General features: G+C 32.1%; 1 pseudogene across 1 annotated transcript; it reads left to right on the forward strand.

The window, feature by feature from the left end:
* The first annotated feature begins 4935 nt into the window (after positions 1–4935).
* LOC111318492 (putative leucine-rich repeat receptor-like serine/threonine-protein kinase At2g24130) lies at positions 4936–9375 on the forward strand (annotated as a pseudogene). Its single transcript, XR_016335237.1, has 2 exons — positions 4936–7756; positions 8198–9375. The product of XR_016335237.1 is annotated as a putative leucine-rich repeat receptor-like serine/threonine-protein kinase At2g24130 (transcript).
* Positions 9376–13646: the final 4271 nt, after the last annotated feature.

Here is a 13646-nt window from a genome sequence, read left to right on the forward strand (position 1 = left end):
TTCAAATTTTATTTTAAAAGTTACTTTTTTAAAAAATAATTAGATAATTAAAAAAATATTTAAAGATAAATAAAATTAAAGCTAAAGATAAACCATAATAAAAATAAAAATTTAAACCAGATAAAGAAAAGGATAAAAATAAAATATAAATAAGATAAATATATATATATAGAGAAAAATACAATAAAAGTAAAAAATAGAGTGAGTCCATACCCAATTGATTTGAGCCTTGAACTAAATAGGGTGTCTATCATTGTCTTTTTTGTACAATTTATGTGAAACAGAAATTACACAAAGATATAGATATCTATTATGTCTCGATGCAAATTATTCAACATTTAAATTTTTTTTTCTTTTGTTTTTGGTTTTTTTGTGAAAAGTTTCTCAAAATTAAAGGCATATCACTATAAAAAATCAAAGGCTCTTTTAATAATAAGGTTTTGACAATCATGCCCGAAAATTTTATAAATCTTATTCGAAGAACAAGAAGATTAAGCCTGAAAGTCTTACAAATCATTCTTAATGTTGCAAATTGCTCTGTTAAAATAAAGGCTTCACAAATTCAAAAAAAAAGCCTGAAGGTTTTAAAAGATCATGCCTAAATGTCTTATACATCATACCCGAAGGACTTTGAGATTATGCTTAAAGGTCTTGTAAATCAAACTTTAAAAAAAAAAAACACTCTTTTAAAACAAAAGCTTAACAACTTTAGAAAAAGTTCCTAGAGATTTTAAAAATCTATGCTCAAAGGTTTTATAGATTATATCTGGAGGACATAGAGATTATGCTTGGAAGACTTAAAAGATTAAACTTTGGAAAAAGCTCTTTTAAAACAAAGACTAAACAACTTTAGAAAAGGTACTTGAAGGTTTTAAAAGATTATGCCCAAAGATCTTATAGATCATGCTCAAAGAACTTTGAGATTACACTTGGAGGTCTTATAAATCAAACTTTGAAAAATGGCTCCTTTAAAATAAAGGCTCAACAACTTTAAAAATTTAAAAAAGATACCCAAAAGTTTTAAAGATTATACCAAGAGGTCTTATAGCTCATTCTCGGAAGACTTAAAAGATTATGCCTTGAGGTCTTATAGATCATGCCTAGAGATCTTTAAGACTAAGCCCGAAGGTTTTACAAATCAAACTTTGAAAAATGACACCTTTAAAATAAAGATTGACAATTTTTTTAAAACTACAATTTGGATTAAATAAACCCAAATGCCCTGGTCAAACTTGGTCAAACTTAATTGGACTCGTGTCAACCATTGGAACTCACAACTAATTAGGTTTGTTTAGGTTTGAGATTAATAAAATTATGATTTTAAAAAACTAAAAGATGTGATTGCGCCCTAAAAAGTGTAAAATCACAAAAATACCCTTTAAGAGTATTCTAGTAATTTTACCTTCTCGAGGTTAATTTTTCATAAAAGGCTTCAAATCATGTTTTAATCTTATTTCGTAAATTTTAATGTATTAAAAACCATGATTGCACCTTGAAAGGCTTGAAATTATCAAAAAACCTTTTAGAGGTTTTTTTATAATTTGACTTTCGCGAGGTTAGATTTTGTGAAAAGCTCCAAATCATGTTTTCATATTATTTCATGATTTTTGGTGCATTAAAAACATTGATCGCATGTTGGAAGGGTTGAAATCACCAAAATGCCTTTTAAGGGTTATTTTCATAATTTTACCATCCCAAGGTCGATTTTTCATGAAAAGCTCCTAATCATATTTTGATATTATTTCATGAATTTTAATGCATTAAAAACCAAGAATGCACCTTGTCATAACTTCTAGATTCGGAGATCTATCGCTAGACATTGACTTAAAGGAGTCGCCACCAATCTTTTTTATCTAGGTGTGATTGGCCACCTAAAAAATCTGTCCTTTCAGGGAGCACTTAAGTTTAAGGGTTCTTAAAAAAATAGGTTCAAGTTTACTAACCAGAGCAGGGTTCGGGAATTCGGTTCATGTGAAGAAGGTTATAGCACTCTCACATCGCCCATCCAAAGATGGAACCAGCTTAATTTTGTATTATCCAATAAGCCTTAAAATTTTACCAAGTAATTAACTATTGAAAATTATTCTCAATTGACTCTAATACTTTTAGCAGAAAATTGAAAAAATCCCCTCATCTCAAGAGTATGCAAGAAAACTACTGTTTCACTTGTAGAGGCTCCATCGTCGGATTATTAACATTAAAAAAAATTCAAAAGAAATAAAAAAGAAAAAGAAAAATAATTGCTTTTGTACAAGAAAAAATTGATACTTTCAACTTTTCTCAAAAATATATTTTTTTGAAATTTTAATTTCGAGAAAAATTGATACTTTCAACTTTTCCTCAAAAAAAAAACTTTTTTTGAAAATTTATTTTTAAGGAAAATTGATACTTTCAACTTTTCCTCAAAAATAGTTTTTTTGGATTTTATTTAAAGGAAATAAAATAATAAAACAAAATGAAAGTGAAAATAAAAATAAAGAAAAGTAAAATAAAAATAAAAAAATAAAGTAAAGATAAAAAATAAAAGAATATTAAACAAGTCTAATAATAATAATAATAATAATAATAAATAAATAAATATAAAAAAAAAACTTGGAACAGCTTGGCTAACGGCCCAGCTCAACTCGGCTTAAGGAAGAAAAAACGGCTCGAAAAACGTGGCTTAGAGTATCGGATCGGCTCGGAGAGGCAGTCACGCGCGGGTTGAAAGCGAGTCGACGCTCGGGTCGGGTTATAAAAAAATCACTATAGGTGTACTTCGAAGATACTTGAGCAATTTAATTTTTAAACATCAGTGATTCGACATTTTGGATTTAGTTGAATATTTGACCCTTATTTTGTATGTCGTGTGAAGCCAATTTCGATATTATTGGCTAGAGGAGTTATTTCTGAAAGGTGTGGAATAAACACTATAGCATCCTTGATAATAGAGGCAAAGCATGTAGCATATGGTGAAGCTACATGTCTGATCATTGACTACAAATCTCATTTCAAGGTTGGATTCTAGTTTTCCATTCTGAAATTGCTTAGGATGTTTTATGATAAATCTGTAATAATAGCTTTCTTTTAGATACTGGGAATTCCTCACACTCCAAATAAATAAATATATAAGATATCACCATTTAGTGTATTAGAGAAAAAAGTAATGAAATCTATTGTTGAAGTAAATAGTAGAGTACATGATCTACAGAGCTCATTCTGGTGTAACCACTCAATGATTTTGGCTACTAAAATGTCTTAATCAAAGACACTTATTCAAGGCTTGTAGAGCCTTTTGTTGTATTAAGTTAGTTGGAGCTCTATGTAATGAAATCAGTTGCAACTATGATGGATGGATTCTTATTTGCCATATGCATATTTTGTTTATGCACATTCTGTTAAGTATGGCATTCCGTTGGATGAGACATTTAGGATTAGTGGTTTAGATGCGAAGGACCTAAGGGAAATGAATAATAATTTTGTTTTCATATCATTTCCATTTTACACTATCATACTTCTGCTTTGAAAATGTTTAAGAGTTTGCGCACACGTATCTTATTAGTATGGTACATTCTTAGGGTCCATATATGCTTGTTACTGTTTCTATTGCTACTATTGAACTATTCATAAGTCAACGTGCATGTATCTTATCGATATAGTGCATTTTGAGACTTATGAATACCTTCAAATTGAAGAGAGCATATAAGTCCATACATTCGTACTTTATCGATACAATATATTTTGAGGCTTATTGATGCTCATTCTATTGTATGATGATTTGGTTATATACTCATATTAACATTTTTATGTTTATGACCATTTTGTTAATCCAGATTCAAGTTTAATGACTTGTGTTGTCCAAGTGAGAGATTATTGTATTTATTTTGTATTGGTGAACTAATAAAGTCGTTATATACCGGATTATATTAATTAATATCAATTAATGAGTAATTACTGTGATACTATGTTGTAATATATCTAAATAGTAGAATGATTTCAATTAATATGATTTTGATTTAATTCTATATTTGGACCCATAATGAGATGGGTCAATTTTGACTAACATAATAAGAGGTCTCTACTCTCACCTCTATATATATGAGGCCAGCCTATTGAGCTTTATAACTTCAGTTTTTAAGAAGTAGAGAGCAGTTCTCTCTTCTTTTACTATGTAGGTCTCCCATCAGACCCTAGAAGCATGCATTGGAAGCTTGTGACGTCGGCATCAATTCTGTGACTGCGGATCCAGTAGGATTGAGCTCTCACCCACATTCAGATCAATTTAATTTCTGTTAAAGTATGTTAATAACCCTGTGAGCTAATTAGCAAAAAAAAAAAAAAAAAACCTGAGCTTCTGGACTGGATCCAACAGCATAATCCAAAATTGCATCTGCATAAGTTAGCAAGTAGCAATTTTCCCCAGTAAAAGAGGTTGGAGAGTTTTCTGGACAGAAAGTCACACGATTTTGCCGCTGAATGATGCTAGGAGAAAGGAAATTCTCAAATTCCGAGCAAAATTTTCCCATCTAACACAAGGCTTTCATCATAGTAATTTGCAATTTTAATCAAATAAAAATGTCAACTCTTTTCCTTTTAAGACGTACGTACCTAAATTCATATTCACCACTGAAACACCATTGCTGCATCACTCAAAGAACACTAAAAATGTCAACTATGGACCCTGAAACAGTACCAGAGATTGCAACAACAGTGAAACTGATAAAAAAATTCTACTCTCTCTCGCTGCTAATGCATATCGATCACTCGTTCGAGTGCTTTTATGACAAGATACTCCATTAGCTTAGATTTAATATGCCTGATGTCCTGCAAAAAGCAGAAAGCAAACAATCAAATCAATTGTAGCAATTCTTTTCCGCTCTTTCAATGGCTATATCCGTTAGGTTGAAAATCTACTCAAGGTTGCAAGTCGCTATAATGGGATTGATGGAAAAAGCATGTTAGTCCGCCCTATAAATCATTGTCCCTATTGAAATTTCCCTCCCTAAAAATCTATTTCACCTTCACTTAAATCTCTTGTCACTCTCAGCCACTTCAGCAGAAATCATAGTCCCTTCTGTCTCTCTTGTTTGCAACTTAATTCACAGTTCCTCAACTTTTATTAAATTACTATTAAGAAGCAAGATGAAGGTAGGAGGAGAAAGAGAGGTGACTCGGACGAGGGGAAGTTTCTTATGGACTTGCCTGATGGGCACCGGCAATAAATTCATCATGGCATTCATTAGATTATTTTTTCTTCTTCTACTCCGACATTTGGTTTCAGTATCTGGAAATTTGGATAAAGCTTATCACAACCATCATCATCATCTCCACCATTCTTTGCTTAAAGACAAGGCTACTCTTCTTTCATTCAAGAAGTCAATATTAGTTGATCCAAAATCCACTCTTGCCAACTGGGAAGAGGCTGCTCCTGTTTGCAACTTCACCGGTGTCACATGTGATGAGCGACATCAACATGTGGCACATATCGACCTCTCTAGGTCTGGACTTGTGGGGAAGATCTCACCGTTCCTTTCAAACCTCACTGCCCTTCGACTCCTAAACCTTTACGAAAATCACTTCTTCGGTACCATTCCGCCTGAACTTTCCTACCTCGGACACCTCCATACTCTCGTATTAAATAAAAATAATTTAAATGGTCTAGTACCTGACAGTTTCAGCTTGCTGACCAACCTCACTGTATTTGCTGTTATGGAAAACAATTTGACAAGTCCCCTCCCGCCTTCTTTTTTCTCAAACTGCACTCACTTAGAAGTTATAGATATCTCTTTCAACTTATTCAGTGGTCAAATTCCAGAAGACATCGGAAATTGTCCAAGTTTATGGAGCCTCAATTTATACAACAATCAATTTACAGGACAACTTCCCGCCTCCTTAACCAACACTACACTGTATAATCTTGATGTGGAGTACAATCTTCTATCTGGTGAACTACCTTCAGACATTGTACGGAAGCTGCCTACACTTCTTTATCTTCATTTATCATATAACAACATGACAAGTCATGATAACAACACCAATCTCTATCCATTCTTCGCTGCATTGGGAAATTGCACTGTTTTGAGGGAGCTTGAATTGGCTGGCATGGGGCTTGGAGGAAGATTACCTAGCTTCATTGGCCATCCTAGTCTACACGTCTAGAATTGCAAGAAAACCACATCTTTGGATCGATTCCTCCAGAAATAGGAAATCTTTCAAATATTACAATGCTGAACTTGAAATCCAATTTTCTAAATGGAACAATCCCAGAAGAGGTCAGTCTATTGTTAATGTTGGAGCAGCTCTTTTTGTCCCACGACATTTTCAGCATCAAAATTCCTGTAGCGTTAGGGAAACTCCCTCATCTTGGTCTGATTGATCTATCAAACAACAAATTCTCTGGAGAAATTCCGGCCACCCTAGGAGATTTAGTTGCACTTCGTTCTTTGTTTCTAAATAACAACCTCCTTTCGGGGACAATACCACCAAAACTACTGAAATGCAAAAATCTGAACATGCTTGATCTGTCCTACAATAAATTAACAGGGAGGATCCCTCCAGAGATAGCAGACCTACGTGAAATCAGAAGATTTATAAATTTGTCACACAATCTTCTTGAAGGGCCTTTGCCAATAGAGCTCAGCAAGCTGGAAAATGTTGAAGAAATGGATCTTTCATCAAACAACCTTAGTGGTAATGTCTTTCCCCAAATATCAAGCTGTGTTGCAGTGATGGTGATAAATTTCTCACACAATTCACTTGAAGGGCAGCTTCCAGATTCTGTAGGTGACCTAAGGAACCTCCAGTCTTTTGATGTTTCAAGCAACAATATAGCTGGAAAGATACCAATGAGCCTGAGCAAAATTAACCTTACATTTCTGAATCTTTCTTTTAACAACTTTGAAGGAATGATTCCCTCTGGTGGCATCTTCAATTCAGCCACAAATATGTCATTCTTAGGCAACCCGCATCTATGTGGAGCAGCTTCTAGTAGGCCGATTTGCCCTCAAAAGACACACTGGTTTCGATCACGTATGTTCTTGATTATTTTTATCATAGTCATAGTTGTTTCAGTGCTCTTATCAGCAGTATGCTGTGTGATAAATGGTTTCTTCCAGGAAAACTGAGAGATCAAGAAAACCTGCAACACCAAAAATATTGCACAATTTCCCCAGAATCACTTTCAAAGAACTGTCAGATGCCACTGGAGGATTTGATAACCAGAACCTAATAGGGACAGGTAGTTGTGGACATGTTTATAGAGGAGTTCTTCAAGATGGTACAAGCGTTGCCATAAAGGTGTTGCATTTGCAGTCTGGAAATTCAATAAAAAGTTTCAACAGAGAATGCCAAGTTCTGAAGAGGATTAGGCACAGAAACCTCATTCGAATTATAAAAGCATGTAGTTTACCTGATTTTAAGGCTTTGGTTCTTCCTTTTATGGAAAATGGAAGCTTGGATAGCCAACTCTATCCATATTCTGAGTCGGGTTTGGGTTCAGGCTCTTCAGATTTGAGTCTACTTCAGAGAGTTAGCATATGCAGTGACATTGCTGAAGGGATGGCCTATCTGCATCACCATTCCCCTGTTAGAGTCATACACTGTGATCTAAAGCCCAGCAATGTTCTCCTAAATGATGATATGACAGCATTTGTTTCAGACTTTGGGATTGCAAGGCTGGTTATGACAGTAGGAGCTGGCAATGGAGGTGGGGTTATTGAGAACATGGGAAATTCTACTGCAAATATGTTAACAGGATCAATTGGTTACATTGCACCAGGTAAGCATTCCTCCTTTTGCCTCTAGACTTGATGTTAAAGTAAACCAAAATAGAATATGGTAGAAGATGAAGAACATTTTTTTTTTCAAAATTGAAATTGATACTGCAAAAGTCGACGGGATCATTTTGTTTAAAGCGAAAGCATCATCATCTATATTCTCCGACGTGAACAGATTTAAGTAATTTCCAGTAATCTAAACAAATTGTATCTTAATCCCAAATTTCAAATCATTTAATCGTAAAACTACAAGAAAAACATCAAAATGGCCCACTCAGATATGTAAGCCTTGATCGCATGTCAATTATCATTTTTCCACATGATTCACTTATCAATATAAGAGTTATTGTAGACATTGGAAGTTTGCTTCTTATTTTCTTTTTTTTTAAATGGTGCCTTAAATTCAAATTCATAAAATTAAATCAATCAAATTTGTGCTGCAGAGTATGGATTTGGATCTAATACATCTATCAATGGAGATGTATACAGCTTTGGAATTGTAGTTCTTGAGATCGTGACCAGAAAACGACCGACCAATGACATGTTTGTTGGTGGTTTAAGCCTGCACAGATGGGTGAAGAGTCATTACCATGGAAGGTTAGAAAAAGTGGTTGACTCATCTTTGATTAGAGCTTCAAGGGATCAGTCCCCAGAAGTGAAAAGAATGTGGGAAGTTGCAATTGGAGAATTGATTGAATTGGGTATTCTCTGCACACAAGAAACTCCCTCTGCTAGACCGAGCATGCTTGATGTTGCTGATGACCTGGATCGCCTTAAAAGGTACCTTAGTGGGGATACAACAGCCACATTTGCCTCATCTCTTGGAATTTGTTCTTCCACTCTAGTTGATGACTAACAATCTCTACTTGCTGTACATAGACTGAATTTTGCTTTGCGCTTCTAGAAAATTTTACTTGGAATCAATCAGAAGATGGAGCAACTATGGTTACAGAATAATATCTGATAACTATAACACTAACTACAAGTTTTCTACATTTTTAAGCGGGGTATGTTTACATTTTAGGCTCTGTTAAGTATAAAGTAATGATAGTAAACAGGAAATTGAGGTCCAAACATCTGTGTAAAATGTTTTGTAATGCCGAATAACCAAAGACGCCGGAAGCTACATATAATCCAAGGTACAACCAATATTCAGACTCCAGCTGAAATGCCTTCGGCCCAGGTTCTACGTTTTAATGCAGGTAAAATCTATAAGATGGAGCAGAAATTCAAAAAATAAGAAGGAACAAGGAAAAAAAGCATTTTACTTGCTAAACATTTGAGTCAAGTAATCATACATCACAGGCCATGCAAAAATTGAGAAACTCTGGAAATGTTTTGAAAGATAAAAGAGAGTCTAAACCAATCCAGAGGGAGCCTCTTTTCCTTGTCAAGAATAGAAGGCATGAGGAAGCGCTAAGCTACATTCAATCAGACTGTTTCTAATATCTGAAAGATATGTCCATGTTTGGCTTTCACAGATTAACTACATTTACAATCCATAGCGTCGAGCAAAATCTCAAAAACAACCTCAGAGATCGAACGAAGCACAAGATGATCCCTTTTCCTCTATCCAATGATATTCCAATTTTTTTAATTAAGTTGTTGGAAATCAAGAAAATGTTATGACAGTAATGGCAATGTAAGTGGACCTCCCAGCAAAAACTTGGAATGAATTACGTACAATCTGGTTATAGAATGTAAGTGGTAGGTGGCATCCCATGACAATGACATAATTTGGCAATTTTCAAAAGTTGAGGTGGCTGATACCAATTGTCTCAAAGAAAAATGAATTAATGGTGAAACAAAAGGAAGCATTAGGGAACAAGAATTCCTGTGTCTAATTGTATCCAGCTCATAAATTATTCTCAAAATAACTACTTTCTACAATAATCGAGTGCCAACATTAACAGCATATGTTGAAATTTCTTCCCATGTTATAGCATCCTAATGATTAGAACAAAGCAAGAATGAAAGAAGAACAACATTAATAAGACAGGAAGAGGACAGACACGTGAACAAGATAAAAGAAACAGAAAAAATGTGGTTTATGACATAACTTGCAATTCCATTTTTCAAATGTAATGGCATGGCGGCGCCTTTCATCAGCGGCACATCTGATCAACAAGTCGCACGTTTGCAAGCGTAGAAGTCATCATGAAATTGCTTGACTTAATAAAGGAGTAGATTAATTAATCTACAAATCTTAGCTTGATGTTCTAGCATATCAGCTAGATATGGCAAATCGATTTCAAGAGCTGCAAACCATTCAATCATTCATGAAATTGCTGGATGTTAGGTAAAGGAAAACGATATGCAAAATCAGGGAAAGAATTGAAATGAAGCAGACTATTCCTGAAATGCAAGAATTTTAGTGCCCTACAAATGTCACGTGGGTCTATTTTCTTCCAACATTATGATGGCAGCATGGGCAATGGCATTTACTCAAGCATCAACTCAAGGTTTTGATGAATTTGCTTAACAGCTATGAATGCATTACCAATGCGTCCAAGACTCTCAAACAAGTGAAATGGAAGACGTAATGTCATCAACTAGCCTCACGAGCAGTTTTGCCTATTCAACTGACAGGGCAATCTAAAAAATCTGATTCAAAAAATCAAGCAAAAACGTAACATCACAGTTCAAAAATGTAGCAGGTTTTGATGAATTCTTGGATGGTTATAACTTGTCAATGTGTCCAGTTTGATCTTGAAGCAATGGAAGAAGGGCTGATTTAGATTGACTCCAACTTTTTTCCAAAATTAAATTTCAATAAATATTTGATAGAAAATCAAAATATAAGACTTAATTGTCTGTTCATATTTGTTTGTCTATTTTAGATAGATTTAATTAATCTGATACTAAATTTAAATTTTAAATAAAATAAAAAAATAAATAAAATAATATTTTATTCACTACATTGTATGCCAAGTGCAATTAATTAAATATCAATATCGATTATTTAATTAATACAATACCTACTAATTTCGAAAATTTAAACTAATGATCCATTAGCCACTTAAATCCAATTACAATGGATTTATACTTCTCATAATTTAAATGATTATTTTATCTGTTCTTTTTCAAATGTAGAATTATTTCTCATACTTTATTTTGAAAATTTCTAACACTCTTATAGAAACTAGCTATTGCTTGCTCTCTAGCGATAGAGCATTAATACCTTGCATTGGGGGCTTGATTCCTTCATGTTGCAATTCAAAATTTGACCTCCAAAAAGCTAGGGAATCGATCCCTTTTAACTTTTCATGCTTCACAACATTTCAGGATGCTGCTTTTTGTAAAGCAATTGATCAGGAAGATTTTGTTAGTAAAACGAATGATCCCTTAAAAGAGGATATCGATATTTTGCTTCAAAAGTTCAAAACACATGCATTTTTAAACCTTAAGTTTTTGTATTGTTGTTTTGTTTCAAATTATTTTCTTTTATCAACCTATTTCTATTCCAAAATAATTTATTTAGAAGTTATTTTAAAACAAAAAACTTAAGATAAAAATCAAAGAAATTTTGGAGAAATACTTTTTACTTAAAATTTGAGTCCACAAATAAATATTTGAAAAGTGAAATTGTTTGGACTTTTATTTTAGCTTAATTATGAAAATATTTCTTCACTTTCAATTCTTTCAAAAATTGACTTCTAGGAAAAATGTTAAAGTTCAAGAACTAATTTTTTTCAAGCACAAAAGTTCTAATAAAGTAAAACACATTGAAAATTCTTTTCCATGAAATCATTAATGATAATATTATATCAAATTTAAAGAAAAATATTTTTCTTTGAATATCAATTAAACTTGTATTATAAAATAAAGCACAATAAAGCACATAAAAATCTTTTTTCTCAAAAACAAAAGTGCCACAATTATATTAAGTCCAAAAGAATTTTTTTTTTTTTTTGTGAAATAGCAATTAAACTTGTATCTAGGATCTAACAAATAATGTTTAAAGCAAACTTCCTGTTTAAAAAGTAAACAATAGAAAACATGAAAAGTAAATAAAAGAAAACATAATTAAATTTTGGACAAACTATATATACATATTGTTAACGTATAGATCTGTAAACTTATAATTAAATATGACTTTAGGAGTTGTTACCAATTTTTTCTTTGTTTAGATACGATTTACCATTTTAACTGAATCTTTTCAATTTTAAAGAGAAGTCCAAAGCTTGATTTGGATATCTTTAAAAAATAGAGTCTAGCCCACAAAACTAGATATAAGTTTAGGATTATGATTATGTATGAGGAAGAGCATAATACCCTCACAAAACCCATATGAACTATAGCACCAGTTGATTTTGTGTTATCCAAAACCTAAAAACATGTTTGTAATTTATCAAATAATTAAATTATAAGAAATTATTTTTAAAATTACTCTAATAGTTTGATAATAATTTAAGATAATTTTTTCATTTTAAGAGTATTTATAGAGAGTAATGTCTCACTCTGAAAAAACTATGTTATCGGACTTATTAAAGTATTTCATTTGGAAGTTCATTATTAAAAACAAAACAATCAATAAAATTCTCCAATAATTTGGTAAGATTTTATTTTGATGCATATTCCTAAATAGTTTGGAGAGATTTTTTATTCAAAAATTTATCCCTAAAATTTTAGAAAAGGTTATTAAATTTTTTAATAGCTTGGTAAGATTTAATTTAATATTTAAATCCTCCAATAGTTTAGTAAGATTAAAAATTTTATTTTTAATAAAAATTTACTAAATCCTCTAATAATTTGATAAGACTTAACTTGAGATTTAAATCTTTCAATAGTTTGATAAGATTGAAATTTTTATTTTATTATAAAATTCATTAAGTTTTTCAATAATTTAGCAAGATTTAACTTGAAATTTAAATTTTTTAATAATTTGATAAAATTAAAAACAAAACTCTCACGTAAAAACTTTCAAAAATGCCACTTTTATGTTGCCTTTTTAATTCCATCATAAGAAATATTTTATTTAATGTTAAGTTCACCGAGAATGCATAATTAGAATAATATTTTAATTATAATATCGATTGAACTTACAAAATTATTTTATTAAGAACATATTTGAGTTTTTTTTTTTTCATATATCTTATTAACACTTTTCTTAAACGACTTATCATAAAATAAAGTGAACAAACAAATGAATGAAAACCATGAAAAAAAAATGGAAAATAAAGTAATAAACCTGGACCTTAAGCACCTGACTTATAGAATAAAGCTCCTTCAGTTAAGTTGTTGTCTTATCAAATCTCTTTAAGCTTTTACGTTTCTTATTTCTTCACTCCCCTCTCTCTTTTTATTTTTTATTTTTTATTTTTTATTTTATATCTTTTATGTGAGCAAAACAATCCACTGCCTTTTCACAATCACAGAAACATTGCCTCCAATTTTTAGCTATTTCCTTCTATAGTCAACCACCAGAAGCTCTAGCCTTTCCTTTTTCCTACTCTACCCTTGTTACTAGCTGAGGCCAAACTTGGATCCTAAGCGCATGGTTTCTGTTTGGTGTTTTGGGTTGAAAGATTAAGTTTGATTTGGGAATAGAACTTTTCTTCTCAATACTGATGGGAACTAAGAAATTGAGGTTGATTTTTGCTGTTGTTATATTTTAATGATTCCGCTCCTGGGTTTCGTCCCCAAATACTAATCCCCAAATTCCCTGAGATCAAACTACTACAATTTCCACTCTTCATTCTTTGCCTCTCCTCTCCCCTTTTCTATGTATTTCCTCTCTAATTTCTGTTTGATTTTTGCTGTGTCATTAGAAGTGAATTGCAAGTCTATTTATAGTTGAGATTAGCAGAGTTTCAAATTGTTTATGATTCAATTTTCAAAATCTCTACACTATAATAAAGAAAAATCCACATTCAAACTCAAATTCAATTC

The sequence above is a fragment of the Durio zibethinus genome, chromosome 28, assembly GCF_047325235.1.
Source record: "Durio zibethinus cultivar Kanyao isolate XHJ-2024 chromosome 28, ASM4732523v1, whole genome shotgun sequence".
NCBI lineage: Eukaryota > Viridiplantae > Streptophyta > Magnoliopsida > Malvales > Malvaceae > Durio > Durio zibethinus.